Genomic DNA, 20,909 nt, shown 5'->3' with positions numbered 1-20,909 from the left:
AAATACAAATGAAACATATTGGGTACGAGGACCCGTCGCTCACCAACTACAAACAACACGAAACTGAAACAAGAAACAATCTCTGACAAGACATGATGGGAAACAGAGGGTTAAATACACAACAGGTAATGAATGGGATTGAAACCAGGTGTGTAGGAAGACAAGACAAAACCAATGGAAAATGAAAAATGGATCAATGATGGCTAGAAGACCGGTGACGTCGACCACCACCCGAGCAAGGAGAGGCATCGACTTCGGTAGATAGCGTGACAGGTTCTCAATCAGGGACAGCTGTCTATCGTTGTCTCGGATTGGGAACCATACATAGGTAGATTTTCCCCTGTGGGTAGTTATTTTTTTGTTTTGTGTTTCTGCACCTGACAGGACTGTTCCGGTTTTCATTCGTTCTCTTTGTTATTTTTGTTATTGAGTGTTCAGTTGAAATAAAAGTATGACCACTTACCACACTGCGCTTTGGTCCACACCTTCTTCAACAGACGATTGTTACAGAACTACCCACCACAAATGGACCAAGCAGTGTGGTAACGAGGAGCAGAGGATTCAGGACTCCTGGACATGGGAGGACATATTGGACGGACAGGGACCCTGGAGACAGGCTGGGGAATATCGCCGCCCTAAAGAAGAACTAGAGGCAGCTAAAGCTGAGAGGCGGCGATATGAGGCAAGGCAGCGCAGCAGGCACGAGAGGCAGCTCCAAAACATTTTTTTGGGGGGAGCACATGGGGAGTTTGCCGGAGTCAGGCAATAGACCTGAGCCAACTCCCCGTGCTTACCGGAAGCAGCGTGATACTGGTCAGGCACCGTGTTATGCGGTGGAGCAAGTGCCATGCGCGAGTGGGCATCCCGCCATGGCGGATTGTGCTAGCTCAGCGCATTTGGTCTCCGGTGCGCCGTTTCGGCCCAGGGTATCCTGCACCGGCTCTGCGTACTGTGTCTCCGGGGCGCTGGGAGGGTTCAGTTCCAGTGCTCCAGAGCTCCAGTGCTCCCCCACAGCCCGGTTCATCCGGTGCCTCCTCCACTCACCAGGCCTCCTGTAGGTCTCCCCAGCCTGGTGGGCCCTGTGGCAGCCCCACGCACAAGGCTGTCTCTGCGTCTCCTCCCTCCAGTGTCGCCCTCCAGTCAGGAGCTTCCAGCGACGCCCTCCAGTCCAGAGCCTCCAGTGTTGCCCTCCAGTCCAGAGCCTCCAGTGTTGCCCTCCAGTCAGGAGCTTCCATCGACGCCCTCCAGTCAGGAGCTTCCAGCGACGCCCTTCAGTCCGGAGCGTCCAGAGGCGCCCTTCGGTCCGGAGCGTCCAGCGACGCCCTTCAGTCCGGAGCGTCCAGAGGCGCTCTTCAGTCCGGAGCTTCCAGTGGCGCCCTTCGGTACGGAGCTTCTAGAGGCGCCCTCCGGTCCGGGGCTCTCTACCCCAGTCCGGGGTTGGCGGCGAGGGTCCCCGCTCTAGAGGCGCCACCTAAGTGGGCCAAGCCAGAGGTGGAGTGGGGTGGTCTAAGTCACTCACCAGAGCCGCCGCCACGGAGAATGCCCACCCAGACCCTCCCCTATAGGTTCAGGTTTTTGCGGCCGGGGGGGGGGTACTGTCACGCCCTGACCTTAGAGCTCTATTTTGGTTTGGTCAGGGTGTGATTTGGGTGGGCATTCTATGTTCCTTTTTCTATGTATTTGTATTTCTTTGTTTTGGCCGGGTATGGTTCTCAATCAGGGACAGCTGTCTATCGTTGTCTCTGATTGGGAACCATACTTAGGTAGTTTATTCCCACAGGGTTTTTGTGGGTAGTTATTTTCTTTGTGTTTCTGCACCTGACAGGACTGTTCCGGTTTTCGTTCATTCTGTTTGTTATTTTTGTTATTGAGTGTTCAGTTGAAATAAAAGTATGACCACTTACCACACTACGCTTTGGTCCACACCTTCTTCAACAGACGATCGTTACATTACTGAGTACCACTCTCCATATTGTCAATCATAAATGTGGCTGCATCATGTTAAGGGTATTCTTGTAATCTTTAAGGACTGGGCAGGTTTTCACTTTGTCATTATGGGGTAAAAACAATCCATTGAATCAATTTTGAATTCAGGCTGTAACACAACAAAATGTGGAATAATTCAAGGGGTAGGAATACTTTCTGAAGGCACTGAATATCGGCGCCTGATCCTAGATAAGCTATTCTACTCTGAGAGACTTTATGAATAACATCCCAGGGATTCACAAACTAAGTTAACAGTCGATGTCCTCATAATAACTGTCTCGGTTATCATACAAGCCTGCTAAGATCTAATGCTATGAGTTGGTGTCGCAAGAGTTAGGTGGGTGGCGAGTGGTCAAATGTTGTTCCTTAGCTACCTGGCTGCTTCTTCGGCTAATCTATTCATTAAAGTTGTTAATGGGCTCTTGTGCTTCAGAATCCATCATGTTACAATAATTACTTTTTACGATTGACAGCGCTTTCACTGCGTTTGACTGATTGGCCAAACTGCCCGTTTCCCAGTACGGAGGGAATATGCAATCGCTAGATCTGATCATGGCGTATAAATTTCATTTCAGGGTGCCATCTCCTGTAGCTCAGTTGGTAGAGCATGGCGCTTGTAACGCCAGGGTAGTGGGTTCGATTCCCGGGACCACCCATACGTAGAATGTATGCACACATGACTGTAAGTCGCTTTGGATAAAAGCGTCTGCTAAATGGCATATATATCATATATATATTGTCACCACACCGACTGAGCCATTAGCTTCAAGCCTCAATTACGTCAATGAGGGTGACATAACCAGAGATGCGAGAGAGTAGGATCAGAGGTGAAGTGTGGGATGGCCTCATGCCGCCTCCTGCTTTGGCTGCCTTCCTCTGAAGAGATGCAAAATGCCCGACAGAAAGGAGTGAATGGCGACCGTGGATGTTAAGGAACTCAGAAGGTGAAGAGATTGTTCCATGTCCTCTCTTCAAAGAGCAGGTTGCACCTAAAGTAGTTTAAAATGTCATGTTTTTATTGTCACGCGCACAATACAGTGAAATGCTGTTCTTGCAAGCTCTTTCCCTACGATGCAGTAATCAATATCAGTTGTACTATAACATAAAGTGGAACAATAACACAGGAGAAATAGAAATGAGATGAACATGCTCACACCAGGACTACACAAAACAGTACAAATATTATACATTTTCTCCCCTTGATCAAAACATTAGTTAGCCTACGTAGAGTAAATTTGTTGGAAACACTTAACGTTGAGCTGCTCTTATACCTGTGTAGTAACACGCATTACTACTGTAACGACACTGCTATTACACAATATTTCAGTAATTGCTTTGTAATTGCAAAATTATGGAGTTAAATCGTTTTTTCCTGTTCTACAAGGTTCAATATCCATTACTATGTGAATAATATACAGTTACTAAAGTACCACGTAACAACATGTTAATACAATGTTATTACTGTAGTAATACAGGGTTATTACACCGGTATGAGAACAACTTAATGTAAAGTCTTCCTGCGTTTTTCAATTAATCAGCGACCTGGTTCTGCAGACCAGATCTTTCTGAAAGTGAAATGCACAGTACAGAAAAAGTGGATACTCCTTCAGTTTTAACTCTCAGCTTTGCTGCGGAGGCAGAAATGACTGCAAACGTTGGCCCTCTGCCATGTTTCATAACCGCATACCGTTTAACTTTCTATAAATACCGAAGGACTCGGTCCAAGTTGATCAAGTGTGATTGAATCTGAAATGACTCCAAACGTGGGAGCCAAGTTTCCTTGAGGAGAATTGCTGCCTCCATCCTGGCTTCTGACTCACTAAGATTTCTTCTCCGGCGGCATTGGGATGATTGAGCCAAACGCACAGTGGTGTCACTGCAATATCAGCCCCCCAAAGCAAGATGGTTATCTTTTAAAAGTGTAGAACTTACAGTGTTGGGGAGTAGTGAACAACATGTAGCTCAACTAGTAATTGAATTACATTTTGCTGTAGCTTGGTGGTAGTTGAACTTGACTCTTAGCGTCATAACACGTTATGACACGGTCATAACTTGTCATAATATGTAATAAGAGCAGACATAACCATGTCATAATATGTAATAAGAGCAGACATAACCATGTCATAATATGTAATAATAGCAGACATAACCATGTCATAATATGTAATAAGAGCAGACATAACCATGTCATAATATGTAATAAGAGCAGACATAACCATGTCATAATATGTAATAAGAGCAGACATAACCATGTCATAATATGTAATAAGAGCAGACATAACCATGTCATAATATGTAATAAGAGCAGACATAACCATGTCATAATATGTAATAAGAGCAGACATAACCATGTCATAATATGTAATAAGAGCAGACATAACCATGTCATAATATGTAATAAGAGCAGACATAACCATGTCATAATATGTAATAAGAGCAGACATAACCATGTCATATTATGTAATAAGAGCAGACATAACCATGTCATAATATGTAATAAGAGCAGACATAATCATGTCATAATATGTAATAAGAGAAGACTATGTAATAAGAGCAGACATAACCATGTCATAATATGTAATAAGAGCAGACATAATCATGTCATAATATGTAATAAGAGCAGACTATGTAATAAGAGCAGACATAACCATGTCATAATATGTAATAAGAGCAGACATAACCATGTCATAATATGTAATAAGAGCAGACTATGTAATAAGAGCAGACATAACCATGTCATAATATGTAATAAGAGCAGACATAAGAGCAGACATAACCATGTCATAATATGTAATAAGAGCAGACATAACCATGTCATAATATGTAATAAGAGCAGACTATATAATAAGAGCAGACATAACCATGTCATAATATGTAATAAGAGCAGACATAACCATGTCATAATATGTAATAAGAGCAGACATAACCATGTCATAATATGTAATAAGAGCAGACTATGTAATAAGAGCAGACATAACCATGTCATAATATGTAATAAGAGCAGATATAACCATGTCAGATAATATGTAATAAGAGCAGACATAACCATGTCATAATATGTAATAAGAGCAGACATAGCCATGTCATAATATGTAATAAGAGCAGACATAACCATGTCATAATATGTAATAAGAGCAGACATAACCATGTCATAATATGTAATAAGAGCAGACATAACCATGTCATAATATGTAATAAGAGCAGACATAACCATGTCATAATATGTAATAAGAGCAGACATAACCATGTCATAATATGTCAGACATAACCATGTCATGTAATAAGAGCAGACATAACCATGTCATAATATGTAATAAGAGCAGACATAACCATGTCATAATATGTAATAAGAGCAGACATAACCATGTCATAATATGTAATAAGAGCAGACTATGTAATAAGAGCAGACATAACCATGTCATAATATGTAATAAGAGCAGACATAACCATGTCATAATATGTAATAAGAGCAGACATAACCATGTCATAATATGTAATAAGAGCAGACATAACCATGTCATAATATGTAATAAGAGCAGACATAACCATGTCATAATATGTAATAAGAGCAGACATAACCATGTCATAATATGTAATAAGAGCAGACATAACCATGTCATAATATGTAATAAGAGCAGACATAACCATGTCATAATATGTAATAAGAGCAGACATAACCATGTCATAATATGTAATAAGAGCAGACATAACCATGTCATAATATGTAATAAGAGCAGACATAACCATGTCATAATATGGTCATAACTTATTTTACAGGTGTCAAATAGTACAAAACCACACAAGGCAAACCATTCCATTACACCATAGCCTACTTGTAAACATTATGTTATATAACATTTTCTGAAATTGACCATATTAAATTATCATTGTAATTGCACACACATTGATGTCAGACAAGTACCTACCTCAATGCTCTGTTGCTGATGACTGGGATGAATGCAGGAGCAGATTTCAGGAGCAGGACAAGACACTCTGTGACTGATGACTGATATAAGGGCATGTACGTGATAGGCCTATCTGGCTTATATGATTATGATGGTCACAATGCTTCTTGAAAGCGTCACAGCGGTTTAGATGGTATAATGATATACATTGCTTGTTTTGTCACATAAACTGAATTTAGACGAGCTATTCAAATTTTAGCAACCAGGAAATGGCAGAGCGAATTCTGAATATTTCCATTTATTTGAAAGTTGGTTTTGCAGCCCCCCTCAAGGTCTTTACCTCCACCCGTGGATGCAGCAGATGCATTACTTTTTCTGAAAATATGTAACTAATGAACAGAAATCTGAGAATAGAGCATGCTACAACGCAGTGGCACTGCTAAAGAAAGCTGAAAACTAAAACTTCATACCAAATATATTATGGCAATAACAGACACTTTTACACATTCTCAAATACATTACAATCCTGTTTCTCAAGTGTTTTCATAACATAGCTAAAGCTACCTCTCAACTATTCATGTAGCTAGCTACCATTGATTTACATACAAAGTTAACTAATTTAGCTTTGCTGCAGTCACATGAAGAGGAAAATGAGACAAGATGGCGTCTCGGATTAAATCTATTTTCATTATAAACGTTTTGGCTTTTTTAATGGTTTCATGTCTTTTTACAAACGATGTCTCGTCTTATGTGTATTTACATGAGTACATAAATTAAACACTTAAATTATACATCAAAATTACAAGAAAACTAATCATAGTTTAGATAAACATTTTATGTCTAGATTTCAAAAACGGAATCATGCTTATAAATGTTACAAGCCTGAAAACAGGATGAATAAGTAGACACGGACAATTGCCATCTTTCTGCATCTTTCTTTTCCCCAACGCAGTTAAGTCAAAACAACACCCTGTTATTCAGAGGAGCGTTCTACAATTCTTTGAGCACTCTCCAAGTCCAGAAGTGAATATCACGTAGCGAGAAATTTCAGTCACTGATTAATAACATTTTCCCTTGTATCTCAAGATTGAAAAATATAAGAACATAATGTCGTGGACCGAGCTAGCCATTAACGCTTAAAGACAGATTCAATGGCTGTAGCATAGCGTATTCCACTGAATGATTAGCTAATAAATATTAGAGAAATTATTAATAATCAATATGTGGTCTTTGTCACTCATATGTAGGTGTCATAACTAGCCTTAAAATATTTAAGCAATAAGGCTCGAGGAGGTGTGGTATATGGCCAATGTACCACGGCTAAGGGCTGTTCTTAAGTACGACGCAACGCGGAGTGCCTGGATACAGCCCTTAGCCGTGTTATATTGGCCATATATCACAAACCCCAGAGGAGCCTTAATGCTATTATAAACTGCTTAACAACATAATTAGAGCAGAAACAATAAATGTTTTGTCATACCCATGGTATACAGTCTGATATACCATGGCTGTCAGCCAATCAGCATTCAGGGCTCGAACCACCCAGTTTATAAGCAATTTATAAACTGGGTGAACTGAATTTTGATTGGCTGAAAGCCATGGTACAAGAGACCGTATATCATGGGTATGACAAAACATTTAGTTTTACTGTTCTAATTACGTTGGTAACCAGTTTATAATAGCATTAAGGCTCCTCTGGGGTTTGTGATATATGGCCAATATAACACGGCTAAGGGCTGTATCCAGGCACTCCGCGTTGCGTCGTACTTAAGAACAGCCCTTAGCCGTGGTACATTGGCCATTTACCACACCTCCTCGGGCCTTACTGCTTAAATATGTCAAAACACATCTAAAAGTGTTACCCTAAATTCAAATATTGGTAGTGTTTTCAGTAGTTAATTACTTTTTAGCCATGTAGCTACTAATGGAACTACTAAGTAGGCTGGAATTTATTTTCATTTTCACCATCAGACCTGCTTAATTCTTACTTGAAACATATGTTTGTGTTTAATAGGTTAAATGACATATTCTATTAACATCTGACTCCAGAGTAATATAGTCTTGCAATTTGTAGTCTGTGGCATTTCATATTTAGATATGATACATTTTCACAAAGTAGCTTGGATGTAGAGATCTACTTTTTCAAAGTAACTTTAGTTAAGAAAACTACATTTTCCACAGTGTGAAGTAATTGGTAGCATGGTCAACTATATTATCAGAGTAGCTTCCCCAACACCATGAACTGTGCCATTATGTTGCTGTGTAATTTCCTTGATGTTGATTCCTTCTGTGTATCCTGGTATCTTGGTGTTTTTGTCAGATGACTGTGTTAAAGAACACCAGGAACTTCATTCCCTCAAACCCCAATAACAAACCCCAACAACAACCCCCAATAACAAACCCCAATAACAAACCCCAACAACAAAGCCCAATAACAAACCCCAACAACAAACCCCAATAACAAACCCCAATAACAAACCCCAACAACAAACCCCAATAACAAACCCCAACAACAAACCCCATTATCAAACCCCAACAACAAACCCCATTATCAAACCCCAACAACAAACCCCATTATCAAACCCCAACAACAACCCCCATTATCAAACCCCAACAACAACCCCCATTATCAAACCCCAACAACAAACCCCATTATCAAACCCCAACAACAAACCCCAATAACAAACCTCAACAACAAACCCCATTATCAAACCCCAACAACAAACCCCATTATCAAACCCCAACAACAAACCCCATTATCAAACCCCAACAACAAACCCCATTATCAAACCCCAACAACAAACCCCAATAACAAACCTCAACAACAAACCCCATTATCAAACCCCAACAACAAATCCCATTATCAAACCCCAACAACAAACCCCAATAACAAACCCCAATAACAAACCCCAATAACAAACCCCAACAACAAACCCCAATAACAAACCCCAACAACAAACCCCATTATCAAACCCCAACAACAAACCCCATTATCAAACCCCAACAACAAACCCCATTATCAAACCCCAACAACAACCCCATTATCAAACCCCAACAACAAACCCCATTATCAAACCCCAACAACAAACCCCATTATCAAACCCCAACAACAAACCCCATTATCAAACCCCAACAAACCCCAATTCAAATCCAATTTTGAGTCCACATATTATGTTGGCAAGTGGACACTTTTTCTTATATGATATATTTGGATAACGATATGAAGTGACATAAAAGGATCCCAAGGCCTCAAATAGACTCTTAGAAAAAAGTTTTCCAGAAGGGTTCTTCAGCTGTCCCCATAGGAGAACCCTTTTTGGTTCCAGGTAAACCTTTTGAGTTCCATACAGAACCCTATGTGGAAATGGTTATTCAAAAGGTTCTCCTATGGGGACAGCCGAAGAACCCTTTTAGGTTCTAGATAGGATCTTTGTTCTAACAGTGTTCAGTAGGCAGTAAGGAATCCTTGCAAGTAAAAATAACAAAGAGATAATGATTAGCTATAATGTGGTGCACCTTTGCTGTCTCTGTGGTTTTATGTCTTCAAGTGTTTTGGACTGTGTAACTAATGTCACATGCAACAACTTCATTCAATATAATAGGCAATTTTTGGAAACTGTTCTCTCAAACCACTCCATTGGCAACTGTCTAGAGATCAACGCTTGACGTGGAATGAAAAGGGAGCCGGTACTCATGGTACTGTACTGTATACTCACAGAGATCCGGTACTCCAGTACTCAGATCTGGTAACCCAGCACCGGTCCACATCAACCATTGGTCTAGACATTGATTGCTGAGGGGGCTCTTTTTCTCTCGGGCATCTGTTACTTGAATGAGAGTGGAGGAAGCAGCCTACTACAGTAGCAGAGCTGTGCATGCAGACAGCACTGGATGATGTCAGGGCTAGCCAAAGCTTTCTCCCACCAGGGGCAGACTTAGAGAATTGGAGGCCCCAGACAGAGGCCAAAATGTTAGCTGAGTTGAGTTGAGTGCTTATCATCTGTATTCTAGTTTGCTCATTATATTAAGGATTTTTTGCATGTATTTTGCTCTTCACTCGTGTAGTACACTCTTAGAAAAATGGTTCCAAAAGGGTTATTTGTGGAGGGATTGGGTTCTACCAAGAACTGTTTGGATCAGAAGAACCTTTTTTGGAAGAAAGGGTTCTTTGATGATTCTTTGAACGGCAAGAAGGATTCTTTGGAAGGCAAGAAGGGTTCTACATATAATCATATATAACATTTCCTAGCAACCCTTCATAGACAGTTCTAGGAAGAATGTTTAGATGATGCAACTTTGAAGCTTCCCACAGATTTAGCTGCTGGACCAACCTACTGAAGCAAGAAAGAAGGAGAACAGTGAGCTGAGCAGCCCGCAACAGCGGATCGTGTGGAGGATGGGGGTTAGTAGGTTGGGGGTGTGTGGGGGGGGTGGGGGGAATTGAGCGGAGAAATATATATATTTTAATTACTATTATTATTATTTTTTATTATGCCCAGTTCACGGGGCATCTGATGATGTGAGGCCTGAGGCAATTGTCTCTTCTGCCTAATGATAAGTCCGCCACTGCCTCCCACGCGCTATATGGCGTGACCAACTAATTGATGCCCCAACGTTTCAACGATTAAATGTAATTTCTCTAATGCTTCTAGGATGAATAACAGCAAATCCAGCAAGTGCTCGGCTGCTCTTACAAGTCAAGTGGCACTTCCCATGGGCCTTTAAGTAATGACCTGTCCCCAAATCTGAATGTGGCATTTGTTTGCACCCCCATCCCGCTCGCATAATGAATGACTTAATGTATGTTGGGTGTGTGCGTGTTTGTGTGTGTGGGTGTGCGTGTGTGTGCCTGCCTGCACTCTAGGGCCTTGTGGGTAATCCCAGTCTGATGGAAGTCGGCAGGTGTTCAAATGTTCCCTTAACGCCCCAGTGGGAGAGCCCCCGAAGACAAGAGCTTGGTCACACACTTGAACTTGAATTTAATCAAGGGAGAGCATCCTTTGTGGTGATGGTGTGCAGCACTGATTAGATTTGGAGATTGAGAGCCATTACAGAAGGTTGGAGTCTGCTAATGACTTAAGTGCTGTTGCTTTTTCCTTGAGGAAGTGATTTATTTGGACAGGGTATTTCCCCTGAACCTTGGAGCACCCAACAGTGAATGGAGACACTGATAGATCCATAGATCAATGATTCACTGATAGATCCATAGAACAACGATTCATATCACTCCACTTTGGCCCCATCACGATGTATATATCTGATATAATGATTTACAGTCTCTGTACGTTGGGGTGCTTTGTAATGTTCAAAGGTGTCTATATCCTCATCAATCTTTGTCCGTGATTAAAAGGTTAAATGTTTTGGTGGCGACATTGTTATTAGTGCATGTTGCATGTTAGGTTACTGGATGATGTAATACTTACTTCTCTTAATCCTATGGCATAGAAAGACAATACAAAGTTTGAAGTAAACAACTAGAAAATGTCAATTTCCCGAGGAAAATATGTGTGCTTGCTTCAGCAGTCTAAAAGAATGGCCGTGTCCGGATACCTGTATTTGCATCTTATATAGTAGTCAGTTTGGAAAATATGAAAATATGTTTTATATTGATATTTGTTGCTTCCTGCATACATTTTGTATAAACATTATGTTCTAAAAAAAAGTATGTAGTATGATTAGTACACAGTAATACTGTAATTAAAAATAATCTTAAATATCCAAGTTGTCTGGACTTCAAATTGGGAAATTGTTGAGCTGACATGAATTATTATTCCCCTAACCCAATGATTTTTACTCAATGTGAGTTGAAAAAGAATGAACTGAAATATTGTAATTTGCAACACAAATAGCTGATTTGATCACATGAGAGTAATGTTTGCTGACACTTACAACATAAAATACTGTTTTGGCTTAAACACGTGTTCAATTAACATTTTACTTTTACTATTGTAAAGTGGCTGTTCCCACTATTGTAAAGTGGCTGTTCCACTGGATGTCATAAGGTGAATGCACCAATTTGTAAGTCGCTCTGGATAAGAGCGTCTGCTAAATGACTTAAATGTAAATGTAAATGAGTAGCAAGGCTATATACAGACACCTGTTAGTTTGGCTTATTGAGGCTTATTGAGGTAATATGTACATGTAGGTATCGTTAAAGTGACTGTGCATATATGATGAACAGAGAGTAGCAGAAGCGTAAAAAGAGGGGTTGTTGGGTGGTGGGACACAATGCAGATAGCCCGGTTAGCCAATGTGCGGGAGCACTGGTTGGTCGAGCCAATTGAGGTAGTATGTACATGAATGTATAGTTAAAGTGACTATGCATATAAGATAAACAGAGAGTAGCAGCAGCGTAAAAGAAGGGTTGGGGGGAACACACAATGCAAATAGTCCGGGTAACCATTGGTTACCTGTTCAGGAGTCTTATGGCTTGGGGGTAAAAACTGTTGAGACGCCTTTTTGTCCTAGACTTGGCATTCAGGTACCGCTTGCCATGCGGAGGTAGAGAGAACAGTCTATGACTGGGATGGCTGGGGTCTTTGACAATTTTCAGGGCCTTCCTCTGACACCGCCTGGTATAGAGGTCCTGGATGGCAGGCAGCTTTGCTGTACTGGGCCGTACGCACTACCCTCTGAAGTGCCTTGCGGTTGGAGGCCGAGCAATTTCCGTACCAGGCAGTGATGCAACCAGTCAGGATGATCTCGATGTTGCAGCTGTAGAACCTTTTGAGGATCTCAGGACCCATGCCAAATCTTTTTAGTTTCCTGAGGGGGAATAGACTTTGTCATGCCCTCTTCACGACTGTCTTGGTGTGTTTGGACCAATATAGTTTGTTGTTGATGTGGACACCAAGGAATTTGAAGCTCTCAACCTGCTCCACTCCAGCCCCGTCGATGAGAATGGGGACATGCTCGGTGCTCCTTTTCCTGTAGTCCACAGTCATCTCCTTAGTCTTGGTTACATTGAGAGATGGGTTGTTATTCTGGCACCACCCAGCCAGGTCTCTGACCTCCTCCCTATAGGCTGTCTCGTTGTTGTCGGTGATCAGGCCTACCACTGTTGTGTCGTCAGCAAACTTAATGATGGTGTTGGAGTCGTGCCTGGCCATGCAGTTTTGGGTGAACAGGGAGTACAGGAGGGGGCTGAGCATGCACCCCTGGGGAGCTCCAGTATTGAGGATCAGCGTGGCAGATGTGTTGCTACCTACCCTCACCAACTGGGGGCGGCCTGTCAGGAAGTCCATGATCCAGTTGCAGAGGGAGGTGTTTAGTCTCAGGATCCTTAGCTTAGTGATGAGCTTTGAGGGCACTATGGTGGTGAACGCTGAGCTGTAGTCAATGAACAGGATTCTCACATAGGTGTTCCTTTTGTCCAGGTGGGAAAGGGCAGTGTGGAGTGCAATAGAGATTGCATCATCTGTGGATCTGTTTGGGCGGTATGCAAATTGGAGCGGGTCTAGGGTTTCTGGGATAATGGTGTTGATGTGAACCCTTACCAGCCTTTCAAAGCGCTTCATGGCTACGGACGTGAGTGCTAGGGGTCTGTAGTCATTTAGGCAGGTTTCCTTTGTGTTCTTGGGCACAGGGACTATGGTGGTCTGCTTGAAGCATGTTGGTATTACAGACTCAATCAGGGACATGTTGAAAATGTCAGTGAAGACACCTGCCAGTTGGTCAGCACATGCCCAGAGCACACGTCCTGGTAATCTGTCTGGTCCCGCAGCCTTGTGTATGTTGACCTGTTTAAAGGTCTTACTCATGTCAGCTACGGAGAGCGTGATCACACAGTCGTCCGGAACAGCTGATGCTCTCATGTATGCCTCAGTGTTGCTTGCCTCGATGCGAGCATAGAAGTGATTTAGCTCGTCTGGTAGGCTCGTGTCACTGGGCAGCTCGCGGCTGTGCTTCCCTTTGTAGTCTGTAATAGTTTGCAAGCCCTGCCACATCCAACGAGCGTCGGAGCCGGTGTTGTATGATTCAAACTTAGCCCTGTATTGACGCTTTGCCTGTTTGAAGGTTCTTCGCAGGGCATAGCGGGATTTCTTATAAGCTTCCGGGTTAGAGTCCCGCACTTTGAATGCGGCAGCTCTACCCTTTAGCTCAGTACGAATGTTGCCTGTAATCCATGGCTTCTGTTTGAGGTATGTATGTACAGTCACTGTCGGGACGATGTCCTCAATGCACTTATTGATAAAGCCAGTGACTGATGTGGTGTACTCCTCAATGTCATCGGAAGAATCCCGGAACATGTTCCAGTCTGTGAAAGCAAAGCAGTCTTGCAGTTTAGCATCTGCTTCATCTGACCATTCTTTTATATACTGAGTCACTGGTGCTTCCTGCTTTCATTTTTGCTTGTCAGCAGGAATCAGGAGGATAGAGTTGTGGTCGGATTTACCAAATGGAGGGCGAGGGAGAGCTTTGTACGCGTCTCTGTGTGTGGAGTACAGTTGATCTAGAATTGTTTTCCCTCTGGTTGCATATTTAACATGTTGATAGAGATTTGGTAGAACTGATTTAAGTTTCCCTGCATTAAAGTCTCTGGCCACCAGGAGCGCCACCTCTTGGTGAGTGGTTTCCTGTTTGCTTATTTCCTTATACAGCTGACTGAGTGCGGTCTTAGTGCCAGCATCTTTCTGTGGTGGTAAATAAACAGCCACGAAAAGTATAGCTGAGAAGTCTCTAGGCAAGTAGTGTGGCCTGCAGTTTATCACAATATACTCAACTTTAGGCATGCAAAATCTAGAGACTTCCTTAGATTTCATGCACCAGCTGTTGTTTACAAATATGTACAGACCCCTCCTCCCTCATCTTACCGGAGTGTGCTGTTCTATCCTACCGGTGCAGAGTGTATCATTCTAGCTGAATAGCCATGTCGTCATTCAGCCAAATATAACAGCCATCCGTCAATAATACAATCATTTCCATAGTTGAGCAGAAATCTACAGTATAGATTCAGCTACAGCTCATCCAACTTCAGCTCTCTTGATGTCATGGACCAACGTATAAGGTGTTGGGTTGACACTTGACAGCCAGTGAACCCAGGTTTGAGTCCCTGCCTAGGGCTACCCCCCAACTTCGATACGTTGGTCCATGAAGCTTAAATAGTTCAGCTGATGATATCCTTACATCGTTAAGTTGAAATCGAAAGTTAAGTCAATTTGAAAAAATCAAAGCAACCAGATTTCTAGTTAACTCAACTTCGATAAATGTGATGAGATAACTCAGGAATGTATGTTAACAGAACTTTTCCGTCGCAAAGTTTAAAAAAAGTAAAGCAATAAGTCTGATTACTTCATTTTGATGGATGTATGACGAAGTTCATCAAAATGAAACAGAACACTGAAACTGTAAAACAGAAGAAAAATAAATATGAAACTGAAGAAAGAAATTATGAAAACAAATTAATTACACATTACACTGTATAAAGTAATTGTAAAGGATTATACAAGACCTGTTTGATGAATAATCCATGTCATTTAATTAATAGGATTCAAGAAGTTGGACAAATGTAACTACAGTTTATTTGCCCAATGTTACCTAGACACTCATATACACTAAAAAGCATGTGGACACATGCTCTTTGAAAATCTCATTCCAAAATCATGGGCATTAATATGGAGTTGGTCTCTCCTTTGCTGCTATAACAGCCTCCAGTCTTCTGTGAAGACTTTCCACTAGATGTTGAAACATTGCTGCTGGCAGTTTTTTCCATTAATCCACAAGAGCATTTGTGAGGTCGGGCACTAATGTTGGTCGATTAGGCCTGGCTCACACTGAGTTTTCAATTCATCGCAAAAGTTGTTTGATGGGGTTGAGGTCAGGGATTTGTGCAGGCCAGTCAAATTCTCCCACACTGATCTCAACAAATCATTTCTGTATTGACCTCACTTTGTGCATGGGGGCATTGTCATGCTGAAACAGGAAAGGACCTTCCCCAAATTATTGCCACAAAGTTGGAAGCACAGAATCGTCTAGAATGTCATTGTATGCTGTAGCGTTAATATATCCCTTCACTGGAACTAAGTGTTGTAGCCCGAACCATGAAAAACAGCCCCAGACCATTATTCCTCCTCCACCAAACTTTAAAGTTGGCACTATGCATTTGGGCAGGTGGCGTTCTCCTGGCATCCGCCTAACATAGATTAGTCTGCAAGATGGTGAAGCGGGATTCATCACTCCAGAGAATGCGTTTCCACTGCTCCAGACTCCAATGGTGGCGAGCTTTACACCACTCCAGTCGATGCTTGGCATTGCGCATGGTGATCTTGCGGCTGCTCGGCCATGAAACCCCATTTCATGAAGCTCCCGATGAACAGTTCTTGTGCTGACGTTGCTTCCGGAGGCAGTTTGGAACTCTGTAGTGAGTGTTGCAACCGAGGACGGTTGATTGTTACACGCTACGTGCTTCAGCACTCGGCGGTCCTGTTCCAAGAGCTTGTGTGGAATACCACTTCGCGGCTGAGCCGTTGTTTCGACTAAACGTTTCCACGTCACAATGACAGCACCTACAGTTGTCCGGGGCAGATCTAGCAGGGCAGACATTTTACAAACTGACTTGTTGGAAAGGTGGCATCCTATGACGGTGCTACGTTGAAAGTCACTGAGCTCTTCAGTATGGGCCATTCTGCTGCCAATGTTTGTCTATGGAGAATGCATGGCGGTGTGCTCGACTTTATACACCTGTCAGCAACGGGTGTGGCTGAAATAGACAAATCACTAATTTGAATGTGTGTCCACATACTTCTGGCCATGTAGTGTGGGGCTTGGACCTCTGCGCAGTCCATTTGACTGTGATTTAGCACCTGGGACTTCGGCGCCGCTCACTGTTCAATAACACTAAAAGGCTCATCCTGTCTAATGGGGTACCTCTGTGACGCATGCAGGAAAAGGCCCCCCACTCTGCTTCTCTTACACACACACACACACACACACACACACACACACACACACACACACACACACACACACACACACACACACACACACACACACGCACACACACTTTCACACACTTTGCCCGCTAATTTTTATTTTATTTATTTTATTTCACCTTTATTTAACCAGGTAGGCAAGTTGAGAACAAGTTCTCATTTACAATTGCGACCTGGCCAAGATAAAGCAAAGCAGTTCGACAGATACAACGACACAGAGTTACACATGTAGTAAAACAAACATACAGTCAATAATACAGTATAAACAAGTCTATATACAATGTGAGCAAATTAGGTGAGAAGGGAGGTAAAGGCAAAAAGGCCATGGTGGCAAAGTAAATACAATATAGCAAGTAAAACACTGGAATGGTAGTTTTGCAATGGAAGAATGTGCAAAGTAGAAATAAAAATAATGGGGTGCAAAGGAGCAAAATAAATAAATTAATTAAATACAGTTGGGAAAGAGGTAGTTGTTTGGGCTAAATTATAGGTAGGCTATGTACAGGTGCAGTAATCTGTAAGATGCTCTGACAGTTGGTGCTTAAAGCTAGTGAGGGAGATAAGTGTTTCCAGTTTCAGAGATTTTTGTAGTTTGTTCCAGTCATTGGCAGCAGAGAACTGGAAGGAGAGGCGGCCAAAGAAAGAATTGGTTTTGGGGGTGACTAGAGAGATATACCTGCTGGAGCGTGTGCTACAGGTGGGAGATGCTATGGTGACCAGCGAGCTGAGATAAGGGGGGACTTTACCTAGCAGGGTCTTGTAGATGACATGGAGCCAGTGGATTTGGCGACGAGTATGAAGCGAGGGCCAGCCAACGAGAGCGTACAGGTCGCAATGGTGGGTAGTATATGGGGCTTTGGTGACTAAACAGATTGCACTGTGATAGACTGCATCCAATTTGTTGAGTAGGGTATTGGAGGCTATTTTGTAAATGACATCGCCAAAGTCGAGGATTGGTAGGATGGTCAGTTTTACAAGGGTATGTTTGGCAGCATGAGTGAAGGATGCTTTGTTGCGAAATAGGAAGCCAATTCTAGATTTAACTTTGGATTGGAGATGTTTGATATGGGTCTGGAAGGAGAGTTTACAGTCTAACCAGACACCTAAGTATTTGTAGATGTCCACGTATTCTAAGTCAGAGCCGTCCAGAGTAGTGATGTTGGACAGGCGGGTAGGTGCAGGTAGCGATCGGTTGAAGAGCATGCATTTAGTTTTACTTGTATTTAAGATCAATTGGAGGCCACGGAGGAGAGTTGTATGGCATTGAAGCTTGCCTGGAGGGTTGTTAACACAGTGTCCAAAGAAGGGCCGGAAGTATACAGAATGGTGTCGTGTCTGCGTAGAGGTGGATCAGGGACTCACCAGCAGCAAGAGCGACCTCATTGATGTATACAGAGAAGAGAGTCGGTCAAGAATTGAACCCTGTGGCACCCCATAGAGACTGCCAGAGGTCCGGACAGCAGACCCTCCGATTTGACACACTGAACTCTATCAGAGAAGTAGTTGGTGAACCAGGCGAGGCAATCATTTGAGAAACCAAGGCTGTCGAGTCTGCCGATGAGGATGTGGTGGTTGACAGAGTCGAAAGCCTTGGCCAGATCAAGGAATACGGCTGCACAGTAATGTTTCGTATCGATGGCGGTTAAGATATCGTTTAGGACCTTGAGCGTGGCTGAGGTGCACCCATGACCAGCTCTGAAACCAGATTGCATAGCAGAGAAGGTATGGTGAGATTCGAAATGGTCGGTAATCTGTTTGTTGACTTGGCTTTCGAAGACCTTAGAAAGGCATGGTAGGATAGATATAGGTCTGTAGCAGTTTGGGTCAAGAGTGTCCCCCCCTTTGAAGAGGGGATGACCGCAGCTGCTTTCCAATCTTTGGGAATCTCAGATGACACGAAAGAGAAGTTGAACAGGCTAGTAATAGGGGTGGGAACAATTTCGGCAGATAATTTTAGAAAGAAAGGGTCCAGATTGTCTAGCCCAGCTGATTTGTAGGGGTCCAGATTTTTCAGCTCTTTCAGAACATCAGCTGAATGGATTTGGGAGAAGGAGAAATGGGGAAGGCTTGGGCGAGTTGCTGTTGGGGGTGCAGTGCTGTTGACCGGGGTAGGAGTAGCCAGGTGGAAAGCATGGCCAGCCGTAGAAAAATGCTTCTTGAAATTCTCAATTATGTTGGATTTATCAGTGGTGACAGTGTTTCCTATCTTCAGTGCAGTGGGCAGCTGGGAGGAGGTCTTTCTTATTCTCCATGGACTTTACAGTGTCCCAGAACTTTTTTGAGTTAGTGTTGCAGGACGCAAATTTCTGCTTGAAAAAGCTAGCCTTGGCTTTTCTAACTGCCTGTGTATAACGGTTTCTAGCTTCCCTGAACAGCTGCATATCACGGGGGCTGTTCGATGCTAATGCAGAACGCCATAGGATGTTTTTGTGTTGGTTAAGGGCAGTCAGGTCTGGGGAGAACCACGGGCTATATCTGTTCCTGGTTCTAAATTTCTTGAAAGGGGCATGTTTATTTAAGATGGTTAGGAAGGCATTTTTAAAAAAATCTCCAGGCATCCTCTACTGACGGGATGAGATCAATATCCTTCCAGGATACCCTGGCCAGGTCGATTAGAAAGGCCTGCTCGCTGAAGTGTTTCAGGGAGCGTTTTACAGTGATGAGTGGAGGTCGTTTGACCGCTGACCCATTACGGATGCAGGCAATGAGGCAGTGATCGCTGAGATCTTGGTTGAAGACAGCAGAGGTGTATTTAGAGGGGAAGTTGGTTAGGATGATATCTATGAGGGTGCCCGTGTTTAAGGCTTTGGGGGGGTATCTGGTAGGTTCATTGATAATTTGAGTGAGATTGAGGGCATCAAGTTTAGATTGTAGGATGGCTGGGGTGTTAAGCATGTTCCAGTTTACGTCGCCTAGCAGCACGAGCTCTGAAGATAGATGGGGGGCAACCAGTTCACATATGGTGTCCAGAGCACAACTGGGGGCAGAGGGTGGTCTATAGCAGGCGGCAACGGTGAGAGACTTGTTTTTAGAGAGGTGGATTTTTAAAAGTAGAAGTTCAAATTGTTTGGGTACAGACCTGGATAGTAGGACAGAACTCTGCAGGCTATCTTTGCAGTAGATTGCAACACCTCCCCTTTGGCAGTTCTATCTTGTCTGAAAATGTTGTAATTTGGAATTAAAATTTCAGAATTTTGGTGGTCTTCCTAAGCCAGGATTCAGACACAGCTAGAACATCCGGGTTGGCAGAGTGTGCTAAAGCAGTGAATAGAACAAACTTAGGGAGGAGGCTTCTAATGTTAACATGCATGAAACCAAGGCTATTACGGTTACAGAAGTCATCAAAAGAGAGCGCCTGGGGAATAGGAGTGGAGCTAGGCACTGCAGGGCCTGGATTCACCTCTACATCGCCAGAGGAACATAGGAGGAGAAGAATAAGGGTACGGCTAAAAGCAATAAGAATTGGTCGTCTAGAACGTCTGGAACAGAGAGTAAAAGGAGGTTTCTGGGGGCGATAAAATAGCATCAAGGTATAATGTACAGACAAAGGTATGGTAGGATGTGAATACAGTGGAGGTAAACCTAGGTATTGAGTGATGAAGAGAGAGATATTGTCTCTAGAAACATCATTGAAACCAGGAGATGTCATTGCATGTGTGGGTGGTGGAACTAATAAATTGGATAAGGTATAGTGAGCAGGACTAGAGGCTCTACAGTGAAATAAGCCAATAAACACTAACCAGAACAGCAATGGACAAGACATATTGACATTAAGGAGAGGCATCCTTAGTCGAGTGATCAAAAGAGTTCAGTGAGTGGAGTGGTTGGTTTGGGGGTCACGGCGATTTAGACAGCTAGCCAGGACATCGGTAGCAAGCTAGCATAGGATGGAGGTCTGTTGTTAGCCACCTCTTGCGTTCCGTCAGTAGATTAGTGGGGTTCCGTGTGGTAGAGGGGATTAGTCCAAATCACACAACAACAAAAATAAAATAAAAACAATATATATAGTTATAGAGGCCCAAGAAGAAACATAATAATAATAAAAATAAATAAAAGGAAGGGAAATTAGATGATGTCACCTGACAAA

General features: G+C 42.8%; 1 protein-coding gene across 1 annotated transcript in view; it reads left to right on the top strand.

Moving 5' to 3' along the window:
- The window catches only part of LOC118359352 (calcitonin-1-like), a 36,535-nt gene that overhangs the window by 8,556 nt on the left and 7,070 nt on the right, over positions 1–20,909 (top strand). The gene's annotated exons all lie outside the window — the stretch shown is intronic.

The sequence above is a fragment of the Oncorhynchus keta genome, chromosome 26, assembly GCF_023373465.1.
Source record: "Oncorhynchus keta strain PuntledgeMale-10-30-2019 chromosome 26, Oket_V2, whole genome shotgun sequence".
In the NCBI taxonomy this organism is placed as follows: domain Eukaryota; kingdom Metazoa; phylum Chordata; class Actinopteri; order Salmoniformes; family Salmonidae; genus Oncorhynchus; species Oncorhynchus keta.
Note: the sequence above shows the minus strand (reverse complement) of the source record. Positions and strands in the feature narration are given on the sequence as shown.